Source organism: Ailuropoda melanoleuca, chromosome 12 (assembly GCF_002007445.2).
Source record: "Ailuropoda melanoleuca isolate Jingjing chromosome 12, ASM200744v2, whole genome shotgun sequence".
In the NCBI taxonomy this organism is placed as follows: Eukaryota; Metazoa; Chordata; class Mammalia; order Carnivora; family Ursidae; genus Ailuropoda; species Ailuropoda melanoleuca.
In genome coordinates this window covers 65,931,552-65,945,482 of record NC_048229.1, presented here as the reverse complement: position 1 = coordinate 65,945,482, position 13,931 = coordinate 65,931,552, and positions in this window count along the sequence as shown.

The following is a 13,931-nucleotide window of genomic DNA, read 5'->3' as shown; positions in this document are numbered from 1 at the left end:
AGTGACAGCTCATATACGCTGGGGATCTGCTGGCTCACCCCAGTGACGTGCAGCAGCATTTGGACCCACAGTTCCTCCAGCTTTGGCTGGATCTACTCCTTCAAATTCTCAATCCTTGGCCAGGTCCACACACAGCTCTTTGGTGAATGAAGGCTGCCATCTTCTCTTTGCAGTCATTGACAGCATTGAGATTGGAAGTGGTCAAACACAGTTGGGGATTCCAGTTTGTGCTAATGGATTCAGTTGTCCTCATGAGTTTCTAGTTTATCCTTACTCTTGTCCATTTCAAGCTTTTCTTCCCAACTGCTGGTCTGACTGGCCAATGGCAATTCTAGTTCCAGCAGTGGATGCCAAAGCAACAGCCTTCGGGGCTCAGTCCACCAGCTCCCAAAGGTGCAGAAGGTTTAAACCCTGTAACAAATCCTTTATTCTAATCGTTCAAGACAGTTCTGCTTCTCTGACTGAACCGTGACACATCATCCCAATTCTTCAAATCCAGGCGGTACCTGGGTTTGATTTTACAAACCACCTGCCAGATACAAACACTGAATTTCATAGCCACTTTGATGTTTATGAAATTGCTTTCAAATATGTAGCAAACTGAAATAAAATGACTGAAGGAAATACAGAAAGGAAAAAATCAAGAAAATGCAGGGCTTTTCTCCTTTGGAAAGAGCAAACTTCATTCCCCTATGAAAAGTAAAGCCCAAAGGGAGAGGTCGCTGGCTCCTGTATAGGGATCAAATCATTTCCCCTCCTTATCGGAACTTTTCATCTCACCCCACCTTTGTACCCTTTATCGGCCACTCTGATTTGTTCAGGGGTGCATTCCGGCACAGTGGGAAGACAGGTGGTCATCCTTAGTAGACTCAGTATCTTAAAGAACGACATGAGTTGGGACTTTTAAGAGATTCTGTGTTCATATTAACATATGCTTTATTCTTTGTCAGTTCTGCCAGATCCCTGGTGCATGGAGGATCCAGGGAAGAGCGGGCAGGTGCCCTGAGATGGGTCCACAGCCAGCCATGTTCTGGTCTTTCTCTATGCTATCTGTGAATCCATTTTGGATGATCATAAATATGTTTGGCAAATATAAAACAAGAAAACAAGTTGCTGTTCTTGTTTTTTTTTTTTTTTCCCATTTTCAGACATCCCTAATGGGATTAAGACAAACACCACCATCTCAATTCTCGGTGCCTTGAGGTTGTTCAAGAAGATGCCTCGCCATTTTACCAGCATGAGGGGTAACATGAACGCCATTTTATAAAGATTAACAATTAAAAATCTTCCCTCAGGAAAGGAATGGCACACAAAAGCTATTCAAAGCTTCAAAGCAAGGGTCTGTGAAGGCCCCATATACTTGGGCCATTTGAGTTATTTCAATTTACTTCAGGAAAAAAGAAAAAAAAAATCCCATAAAGCTGACATTATACAGTAAAGTTTCAGGGATACGGGAGCTATTTAATCATTTTGTGTGTTACCCTGGCTTTTCTGCAGTCTCTTTTTCCTGTGGTTTTGTTCTTGTGCTGCTCATTAGCACCTCCCCCAGAGAGTGGGCCGGAGAAGAGAAAAAGAGATAAAACTCAAATCAGACAATTTTATCAGTCAGCCTGTCAACAAGTTGAATATATTGAGAGCCCAGGGGGTGCAGAGGCACTTTTTAGTAGCTTCGATAAAAGGTTTGGTGGGGGAGGAGGTCAAAACTAATGGCAACATTGAGATTTTTTAGATTATCAAGGGATTTTATTGATTTGTGCCCTCTACATCTCCATTAGTGCAGATAATCAGAAGTGGGGCGAAATAATTAAGCATCTACAGAACTTTCTTAAAGAAGACACTTAAAAATCTATCACTTTTATTCCTGTGAGTTTGGGGACCTGTTGGGCAGTTCAAATGAAAAACAAATAAATTAATTCCCCTTGCTTTGTCTAGATTCTTAAAATTGCACTGTAAGGAAAAATAAGAACCTTCACAGCAGGTTCTCTGGCTCTTGGACAACCTTCTCCTTTCAGTCTGACTCCAGCTAAGAGAGGGGCAGGACCCATGGAGAGGGTACATCTGAGTGAAGCAAGAAGCAAGATCACTGCCACCAAAATGAGCCGAAGCCTGACAATGAAGGATGGAGTTCGCCACAGACACAGTAAAATTAACAATGTGTGCTCTGCGCGTTGACATGGATTTCCATTGAACCTTGCTGTCTGTGCAGAGACACCAAACTCTCCATCATGTCGGGAGGCCTCTCCACACAAGAAGTTTGCTACTCTGAGGCTGAATTAAAAAGAAACCGTTGGGTCTGCCCGCTCTTTCCTAAGGGCATCTTTTATTATTTTAAGCCTAGAGTTCCAAGGCATAAGAAAAGAAGACAGTGCATGCTAGAAGAGCACCAGCTGCCACGCAGAACTCTTGGCATGACTGCTCAAGGGTGCCATTGTTCTGTTGGTTCTGGTGCTGTGGAAAACCCACAGGGTTCTAAGAGTTTGCATGGACCGGTCTGGACCTGTTTGCACTCAGCTGTGTACCCCTGCTGGGTTTCCCAGGCAGACATGCTGCTGGGGCTCAGCTGATGGGAGGCACTGGTGATTGGTGAAAGATTCAAAGATGGAAAAAAAGGAACATCAGAGTAGTTCTCCCCCTCTTCCTCAGGTCGCAGCCCCAGAAGCTTCCTCATCTCTGCGGCTCTGGCCCCCACCAGACAGGCCTGCCAGGGTTCTAACTACAATAATCCCTAACTAGCAACACCACCTCCTCCCTCTGTCCTCTGACCAAGGAACGACAGTGGCTTCCTGCTGTGGCTAATCTCTGCCTAGTCTCACTACACTGTCTGCTCTCCAAACTCCCCAACACCTGGACATCTGACTCCGCATTGAATTTGCTCCCTTTTAAACACCAAAGTGGTTTCTGCTTTCCTGGTTGGATCCTGACTGACACACTGTGGCAGTGCATTTTAGAGATTATTTTCTATCCTGACAGCTGACTCAGTAGCTGGAATCCACTCTTTCATGATTGCGTCTCCTGTTAGAACAGGGTTTCTCAACTTCAGCACTACTGACTCGCTGAGTTGGGTAGTTCTTTGCTGTGAGGGGCCGACCTGTGCATTGTAGGCAACTTAGCGGCGTCCCTGGCTCTAGCCAGTAGATGCCAGTAGCACGTCTCCAGTCGTAATAATCCAAAACCTCCCTAGACTTTGCAAAGCATCCCCTGGGAGGGAACATAGCTTCCCTGGTTGAGGACAAATGCTGCAGGAGATTTGGTAGCCACAGCTCGGTGCATACACCTGGGTTGCTCTGGCCCTACACCTGCTCAGTGAGTGGGGCTTAGGGCCATGGAAGGCAGGGGCTCTTATCAGTGGTCCCTTGGTGGCCTCTTCTAATGACTACCATAGATTCTCAGAGGGGAGGGGGGAGAAAAAGCCATGTTGACTCCAAAGACGAAAAAAACAGTTTGCTTCCTCTCTGGGGAAAATGATGGCCTAGGCTGGACTGTGGCTGCAACAGTGCAAAGAATTCTCACTTGCCACCTTTCTTTCTTTCTTTCTTTCTTTCTTTCTTTCTTTCTTTCTTTCTTTCTTCCTTCCTTCCTTCCTTCCTTCCTTCCTTTCTTCTTTCTTTCTTTCTTTCTTTCTTTCTTTCTTTCTTTCTTTCTTTTCTTTCTTTCTTTTTTTTAAAGATTTTTAAATTTATTTATTTGACAGAGATAGAAACAGCCAGCGAGAGAGGGAACACAAGCAGGGGGAGTGGGAGAGGAAGAAGCAGGCTCATAGCCGAGGAGCCTGATGTGGGGCTTGATCCCAGAACGCCGGGATCACGCCCTGAGCCGAAGGCAGACGCTTAACTGTGCCACCCAGGCGCCCCGCCACCTTTCTTTCTTAAGGACATTTAGAAAACGTGGAGCCTGGAGCCTCCACATATGAGGCTCTCCAGGCTTCATAAGGTCAGGCCTGTCCACTTCTTGCCACTTCATGTTTTTAAGTGCAAACCAGCCAACAGTGTGCCCTTGGCCCTGGTGCCCTTGGCGACCAGTGAGGTTTCCTCCTCCCAGTCCCATGTCTTTCAGAAAGGGTACAAAGATACTGCTGGCCCCATCCACACAGTGTGCCATCCTAGTTCCCTGCGGCCTGCAGGTGGCACAGTAATTTAATTAAATGTCAACCCCCAGGTATTATATTTCAAATGCAAATAACTTGGTAATGTAATATTGTGGCTGAGACTTTAAACTCATGGAAATCTAGAAAATCAGGTTATGGTCGCTCCTAGAATTAACATTCCTCTACACATTCCTTGGACACTGGGCTTGCTTTGTGTTGCTAACTGCCGTCAAATACACACTGAAATGACCGAGTAGTTGCAGGGCAGGCTGGGAAGTCTGGTTTCAAATGGTTGAGATTCTTCCTGTTAAAATGAATATCCCTTAAACTGGACTTCTGATCCTAGAGTGGGAGCTGTTGCCCAGAGCTATGAATAACAGATGGGAAAGTTTTATTCTAGCCTAGACCCACTCTTGGCAAATTGTTCTGTCTCTCTCTTTGGGCCTTCACTTCCCAAATCATTAAAAAAAAAAAATTGCCATGCGCTTCTTTCAGCAAGATGCTATTCATAATAAAGTCTCAGTCATTGTTACTGTGCTTTGAATGCAAAATACAAATGCAAAATACTTAAAAGGTTACTTCATTTCAGAGATTAAACAACATATTTCTGTCGGTCTTCTCTGAGCTGAGGTCTAGTGAGATGCTACTTGATGAACAAAGAATCTCCAGACCCCAGATTCTCAGCCTACAGTAAATTATTAAAGAAAGCAACCCCTGCCTTCAATCATGTCCCTCATTATGGAATACAAGGGGGTTAAAAAGTCATATCACAGGGAAGAAAGAGGCCTTTCCTGGAAGGACTTCCTGAAGCTACCCTGGCTACTCGTGGACATGGCTGATGATGACATGACCATAGTAGCTTTGTGATTAGGACGATGAACCATTTTTTTTTTACATAAACTAAATGATGAAGACTATGAACTTAAATTTATTAAGTAAAAAATTAAAAGGGTTTCCACTGTCACTGTTTTTCGGATGCTCTTGTACATAGGGCATAAAAGGGCAAAAATGGGCCATCTCCTAATCAGTTCATTTAAGAAGTGACCACATGCAGAAATCCCAGCTTTATGAAATATCCACCTGACATGTCAAGTTAGAATGACACTTAGGGAAACACGGGGACTTGAGTTCCCTTGAGTTTCTGTATCCTGGACGTCCATGGTCCTCCAGAAATCTCTCTTTCTCCCTGCTCCCAAATCAGATCTATGACTTTTACAAATAGATAGAGTCTCCATGGCTTTCTCTTTTCATGCAGAGTATGCATGGTGATGACATGGGTGGAACAGGTGGGAGACAAACTGTATCACTGCAAACTCTAAGCAGGTTCACTGGGGCAGCAGGCAGCTTTGCTTTGAACAAGTGCCCTGGGCATCCATGAGCACCAGAGAAATGGGAGCCCTGAGCCTCATCAACTGGAAGACAAAATGCCATCATTTCTAGGACGATCACATTTACTTATCTTTACATATTTATATCCTGTATCTATTGCATATTTTACAGGAAGGAAGGGGAAGACAGAAAAACACAAGAAGTATAAACTGGACCCAGAAATGGATAAATGCAAAATAGCACTGAATCTTATGAGCTTGTTCTCAAGACCACAATTTGGTTCTAAGACTTCCTGGCAACAAAGCCAAAAAGGGAAAACTTAATCATTTATGAAGTCCCCAGGGTCCACACAATGAAAACAAACCAGGAAAAACCCAGATACTGCTGATGCTGAGATGAAGTGGGTCCCCACTTAGCAAGCATGTATCACAAATACCGAGATCATCAACCCATAAGCAACTCAAATTTCCAAAGCCTCAACCTGGAATGATATTTCATATTCAGATCTTTGAAGAAGAAAGCTACCTTCCTAGGACAATCTTCTCACTGAAGTTATACCTACTTTTAAAAGTGCATATGAACACAGGCATATATTCCTTGCCAACATACTTTATCCAGTCTACCAATCTTAAACATGATCAAAAGAGTGCCTTCATGGAATATCTAAAAGGGCAGAGAGCCCCCAAATTACATACGAAATGATGTTTGAAGGGGGTATGTAGGTAGATTGATTATTGTTTCCATAGACACACACAAGTATCTACCAACAAAATGGGTAAGAACTCTTCCACCACCAGCAGTACTTGACAACTGGATGGGTTCTGGTCTTCTACTGGGCAAAAGAAACATTCCATATGGAGCCATTTTGATCCTTCAGTGATTCATAAAACCTATAAGGACTTCCTGGGGGAGCAGGAGTGAATGTGGTCAACCTGCTTTATGACTATTTATTTGAAATGTCAGTTCTATATACATAGCAGCACATTGTCAAAATTTGGCTTTAAGCACACGGAGCAAGTAAGCACTGTAAAAAACTGTGGTCACCATTACTGGGGAAGAGTCAGGTTTCTCTCTTTCTACAGAGCCAGGAATTAGCTCTGAGCTGGTCTCAGCACCCAGTCTCTACTTGTCCAGGGGGATACACATTATTAGGAGAATTCATGATCGTAAATGTGAGCAAATGCACTCCCAATCAGGAACCTGGCAGGCTTCTTTTTGTTTTCTAATTACAATTTTTTTAAAAGGCCTTTTTTTTGGCCATTGTCAATTTTTTTTTTTTAGATACAGAAATACATGTTATAGGAAATGAGGGTCCTTTAAAATCTCATCCTCCAGAGATAATCACAGGCAACAATTCAGTGTTTATTCATATAGAATTGTTTCCATATGTGTGAGTGTGTCATTTTTATTTACTTAATTTTTATATAAATGGGATCATACTCTAAATACAGTACTACAACTTGCTTTTTTCCACTTAATGATATATCTTGGGTCTCTTTTAGGTCAGTTCTTATAAACAGACATGGTTGCTACATATGCCTGCAAATGCCATACACTCTACAGGCAGCCAGTCGATCCGCCTCACTCATTGACCATTCCATAGCACTCCACTGCAAAGACAGACAGTCCGCAGTGGATTGAATCAAATTCCTACTTTGGGATGCATCTAACTGCCTGAATGTCTGTCTCTGTCATTACAAACTACAACAGACAATACTTACATATACACCATACCTTTGTGAAAGCGTTTCTGTTAGAGTCCCAAAGAGATTTGTGGGTCAAAGCACACACCCATTTTTTAGATAATGGCTATTTCCAAATTTCCCTAAAAATTAAAAAGTTGTAGTACCGCTTTAGGCTACTCAATAAGAATTTAAGAGGTCTACCTCCCTGTTCCCGAGCCAATAACAGCAATTATCTATACTTTTAGCATTTGGAAGTCTGATAGCTAAAAATTGTACCTGTTTTTTTCTTAGAAAACATATAAATACCTCCCATATACAGCAAAAACAAGAGCCACTGTATTCTTAATCAGAATGACTAGAAATCCTTATGAATAACCAAATTCTTGTTACTACAATGGAGTATTATACTCCTATTACACACTGTCATCAGACAGTAATGATGAACAGTTATAAGAAGCTGTCAAGGCCACTGCCAACAGTTACACCAGCTATGCACACACAACTCCAGGGGGCGCCACTCACATAGACTACACTGTATAAGAATGAAAGTGTAGCCTCTACAACCATATATGGGAACTCTGTGACAAGCTGCTTCATTGAGAATCCAGAATGACATCCCTCTTAAATACTATTCTTAAAGCTCAAAGCTACAACTCTTTTTTTCCCCACAGTTCCACAAAGCCAACCCCACCACGGACCCAACAATCAAGCCATGTTGCATGTGATGCCAACTCAGCAAAAAGTTGGGCAAATTAATCCTTGTAAGACACTATTCATTAGTATCTAAAAGATCTTTGTCCTATTTGTTCACCCAAAGGGCATAACATTAAAATGGCATGATCTCTTGTGATGTACAAAACTAGTTATTAATTTGCACTCATTATCTAAAGACATTTGCCAGTAGCCTTTGGATATGTCTCTGGTGTGCACATATGGTGTTTGACAGAGAAGATCCAGGGAGCTGTCCATGACTACAGGTGACACCATTTAATCTGAGTGGCTCATCTATAGATAGAGTTTACTCAGGGCTTCAGACTCAATTACTGAGCTGGCAAAACTGACAGGCTAGAAATGGGGCTTTCAATGATCTATTTCAATAAACATTCTCTCCTACCTCACCTCGATATTTCTAAAATGCTGTCATTCAGGCTAGATCTTGTGCATGGTCTAGACAGGTATAATGGCATGGTGCCTCCTATGAGAGTGACTAGCCAAAGAATAAACATGCATTCAATTTTTTATTTTGCTTTATTATACATCTGTGCTTGGCATCTATACAGCCCCTGGTTTTTTGGGGCCTTTGGTGTTCTGCACCAATCCAGGTGGCTCCACCGTCTCATTACCAGCTTGATTCTCAAAGCAAAACCCATTGGCCTCAAGATCAGTCTGTATTTCCGACAACTTTTNTTATTTTGCTTTATTATACATCTGTGCTTGGCATCTATACAGCCCCTGGTTTTTTGGAGCCTTTGGTGTTCTGCACCAATCCAGGTGGCTCCACCATCTCATTACCAGCTTGATTCTCAAAGCAAAACCCATTGGCCTCAAGATCAGTCTGTATTTCCGACAACTTTTGCATTCTGAATATTACTATGTCTTTTTTTTTTTAATTTTCTTCCGTTATTTCTTCCTGGTGACAAAATATATTTGGTATCAACCAATAAAAGAGTGTTGCAAGAACCAATTTTTCAAAGAGTGCCTGAAACAGATTGGATTGAATCCTGCAATTAGCCCACCATTTGCATCTCTCAACAGGAAATTCATTGTTGCAACCGCAACTTCAGTGGACGCAGTAGAATAAGCTATTGTTGAAGTAATTCCTGTAAAAGGTCATATATTTAAACCCTTCAATTTTTTTTTGACAACCTCTCAGAAATGAGTGATACAGTTGCTCCAGTGTCCAAAAAAGCAATAATGTCCATACCACTTTTCTTTATAGGCTGGGTGGAATATTATTACCCCATTCATCACAGACTATTCTGGTTATAAAGTACGTTTCTTGATATTTGAGAGACCTTTTTCTTTCACTGCCTTGAAAAAGCTTAAGGTCTCCTGGGCTGGGTGTCATTCTTGGTGGTTTTCTCGAAATATTTTAACTTCTTCTTCTCCTGAACAATGGTGAATTTAGCAATTTCCACTGAATTCCATCCTCTTAAGAGCAGAGAATGGGAAGGCTACTTAAAGATTCCCACTTCTTTCAATTTGGAGTCACTCCATGATCCTACTAGAAGCAGGAGATGGATTTTTGGCTCAAACACAAACTTCTTCACGAGCCAGGAGGTGAGGTACATACAGTGTGGAAGAGGCAGAAGATAACAGAAAGAGGTGAAGCCCGACGGTGGACTGGACTGTGAAAATCTACCCTGACAGCATTAAAATTCAGCTTGACAAAATTGTTAGTGTGGTCCAAGCTAAGCAAATGAACAGCCAGATTCAGCTTCTAGCTGCCATTTTTGAAGTGCTGGCTTAACTGACTTCTTAAAAACTGCTTTTTACTTGGAGTCCATAGTTTTCAAAGCACAGTAGAGTCTGTTTTTAGTGCCTACATTTCTGTCTTCTTGCCAAGTCTGAACCATCAACACTGGTTTAACTCACGTTACTGATGTCCTTTGATGATGTCTCTGATGTCCCGACAATTCAGAGTTGCCCTAAGAGTGAGGCTGTCGAAATAGGCTTCTCTTCCTGCCTCTTAGGTTACTCGGATCCAAACCAAAAATTTAGTCGGAACGTGTTTACAACCATGTTCCTTATTTTCATTTAACCTTTTGGCACAGACTTCTCATACTTTCTGAGTGAATGTGCTTGTGAGAAATTGGGAGTCTACCGCTGCCAACCTATTCGATTTCAAATTCCCTCTATTTAGTTTTCCTTAGGCACAGGCAGGAAAAAGGGAGGGTGAGGAGGGAAATGGGGGCTCGGGTGGGGAGAAAGAGACAGGGAGGGCCCAAATCAAGCATGTCATTTGATTATTACGTCAATCCTGCTGCTGTTACTCCACAGTCCAACAGACTTTAGTGGCCTGGGATTACTCAGCTGAACACTATGTTACTCTTACCATTATCTAGGGGAGGATTTGTCAGATTCATAAATTGTTCTATCACTGAACAGGGAAAGGCAGGCAGAAGAAAAAAGAAACTTCAGAGTTCCTTTGTCTCTTATTTATGATTTTTGTTATAAATCTCTTTCTTATATATGGAACAAAAGCAGGCTTGATAGCACTTAGTTTTAAACCATTCTCAGTCATGATACATAAATACAGTACCTCTCTAGTCTCTTGATAGAATACTAAATACAGAGTTATTTTTTAGGACCAGCGGATTAGAACAGCCCCTCCAGAGAACACGTGGCTTATTTCCAGCCCCCTGAGACTTAGGTCCTATGCTGAATGGGATTTCAGTGATGAGACTATTTCCTGTGCTGAGGGTTAATTTTCTTAAAATATCAAGGCAATGGAGCAGCAGCCATCTAGATAATGGCATGACCCTGTTTGGGCTCCCCCAACATCAAGGTTAAATTAACCAAATTATCAAGCCCTGTAAATCATTCCTTACTTAGGCAAGATAACAAATGCCCTAAAATGATCATTTATGTAAAAACAACACAGACCAAAATTTCCCATATATCTGATCAAGTAGAGTCTAAATTTATCTACTCATAAGAGACCAGCTTTCTTTAAATTTAATTTTTTTAAGATTTTATTTGAGAGAGAGAGAGTGCATGCATGTTCACACATGTGCTAGAGAGAGAGCACGGGGGAGGGGCAGAGGGAGAGGGAGAGAATCTCAAGCAGACTCCCTACTGAGCACAGAGCCCAACACGGGGTTTAACCTCATGACCCTGAGATCATGACCTGAGCCAAAAGCAAGACTTGGACACTTAACCAACTGAGCCACCCAAGCACCCCAAAACTAGCTTTTTTTTAATTGCCAAAACACATACTTTTTAAAACAAGGGCTGTGTTATAGATTATTAGCCTTCTACAACTTCTGACACTGAATTTAAAAGAATTTTTATCAACCTTTTTTAATAATCACAGAAACAGAAAGACAAATAGAAAATAAATCAGTATAGCTAGACAGAGCCTGGTACAGCTGCTGGCAGAGTCCCATAGTGGAAGAAGTTATATTCCTGAGATCCTTGCTTATATGAGAGCTACCTGCCCAAAACATTGTCATCTGACCCTGAGTAAGTAAAATAAATCTTATGTCAAGTCACTAAGATTTCCAAGGTTTCTTTGTTTCTTCAGCAGAGCCTAGCATACCCTGACTAATATACTAGGTGATCTAGTCGTTATTTAACAATAACAACAACAAAAAATTCTCTGTGTTGATTATTCCCAAATATATCTTCCAGACCAGCACCTCCAAATAGATATAGATACAGATGTAGGTATATGTACCTCTGTATACACACACGTTTCTAATTCTATTTTTCTACTTAGATGGCTAACAGGCATCTTAAGTTTAATATTGCCAAAAAGAATCCCCTCTCTTCCACCAAATACACACACACACACACACACACACACACACACCCCTACCACAGTAGGTCTCTACTAATTTTCTTGTCTTATTAAATGGCATCAATACCATTCAATTACTCAAGCTCCAAAACTGGTACTTATCACTGATCCCTCAGAGAGGCATCTGGAATCCAAGCTCCACACCCTCGCAAATAAACTGTCTATTTTGTTATCATACAGCTGAAGGGGGCTTGTCAAATTTTTCCTGGGAGAGATTTCTATCCTTTGTTTACAAATACATGCAGTAAGAGGAAAAGAAGATGGGTTTTATATTCTTTCAATTAGGTTGTAGAAACCACTTGGAATCATTGTTTGAGAATTTTCTTGGAAAAGTTCAGAATCTAACATTTGAAACTTTGCAGAGGCCTTCCACAATAGGAAATGCAAAGGGATAAAGGTGTGTGACAATGGGCAAAAGAACAATAACATTTATAAAGTGGAAATCCTGACAACCATGTAAGTCACAAATCCAAAATACAGAAGCAATACCAAAACAAAATAGATCAACCTGATTCCATCATCTGATTGTTTCAGAGTACCATGAACTTAAATTAAATCTTCCTAAAGGTACACTTTATGCTTGTCATCCCTTCTGCAAAACCTGGAATAGTCCCTCAGTACCACGTAAATAAAGTTTAGATTTCCTGGTCTGTCACTCAAGATCCTTTCCAGTCGCATTCATTCATTGTCATTCAACAATTTTTAAAAAATATCTCGGACAATTATTGCTGTAGTTCCCTATTTAAAATGCTTTAATGATGGGTAATAACAACCTGTGGCTTTCAACCAAGAACAAATATGACAAAGCAAAGAAGTTCCACAAATAAAGAACTTCCTATAAATTCTTAGACCATATAACAGGAAATGCATAAGCTTCAGTGCAGAGTTGCTGTGAATTCACAGGCTGTATTGGTAGGTTTCAAATTTGATCATGCATAAGAACTTGGCAAAAAATGCTTATATCTACTTATTCCACATAAATTTATGTTATTCTTCTCCTTTGTACTGATGCTCATCTGTTCTCTCTGCTTAGTGTGCTCTTCGCAACAATGCTAACCTACACATCTTTGAAGACCAGTTATTCCTGTCTTCAAGGTTACCCCATATTCAAGTTGCTGCCTCATCTTCATCAAATGGAAATCTCATCATATCACTCTGCTGTTTAAAAGCCCTTGGGCCTACAGGGAGCACCAGGGCGGCTCAGTCGGCTAAGCGTCTGACTCTCATTTTGGCTCAGTCATGATCCCAGGGTTTTGAGGTCGAGCCTCTTGTTGGGGGCACTGGGCATGGAGCATACTTGGGATTTTCTCTCTCCTTCTCTCTCTCCCCCTCACTGTCCTTTCTCCCTCTCTAAAATAAAGAAAGAGGAGAGGAGAGGAAAGTAAAAAAAGAAAAGAAAAGAAAAGAAAAGAGAAAAGAAAAGAAAAGAAAAGAAAAGAAAAGAAAAGAAAAGAAAAGAAAAGAAGAAAAAAGAGAAAAGCAAAGCAAAGCAAAGCCAAGCCCTTGGGCCTAAAGAATAAAATGCAAATGTCTTTGCCTGGCATGAATGACATAATCTCTCCCAAACTCTCCTTTCCAAACTATCACTAGCCCAAATCTTCCAGTCTCCCAAAACCACTTATTTTGGCTTTACTATACCACTTAGGCTTTCAAAACGTACTCTGTATTTTTACCTGTTTATCCCTTTTGCCTAAAATTGCCGTTATTGCTTTGTCTGCCTGGTGAACTCCACTTTCGCTTCAAGGCTCGTCCTACGGATAATTTCTGAGCTTCTCCTGTTCATAGGACCCCCTTCCCACCGGATAACAGTGCTACCACTTCCAACTTGGTTGAGACTGCTCACTCGTCTCTGGAGCCACAGTACTGCACATATATCTCATCTGTAGTGCTTCTTCATCCACTGTTAACAGCTATTTACTGCTTTTTACTTTTATTTTTAGGTTATGATGAAATATTTAAGACGCTCAAAAAGATATAGAGAGTAACACAACAAAAGGCCAAAGAGTGAGAAATCACGTATTACAAATACCCTCCCTGATACTTGACTATGCGTAACTGTCTCATAGAGGCCTCAGGGTGATGAGGATGCTAAGGTAGGGCACCAGTGTCGCGCACCAGAATGTGCTACAAGATGTAGTGTTTAACTTGCATGCAGATCAACTCGGGCTGAGTTAAAAGCAGGAATGCAGGGTTTGTTCTTGAAGATGGCAGGAGCTCCCTACTTGAAGGGCAGCCTGGCACAGAAATGGACCGAACCGCCACAAAGAACCCCACAATGTCTATGAGACCAATGGGAAGGAACCACTTCCTT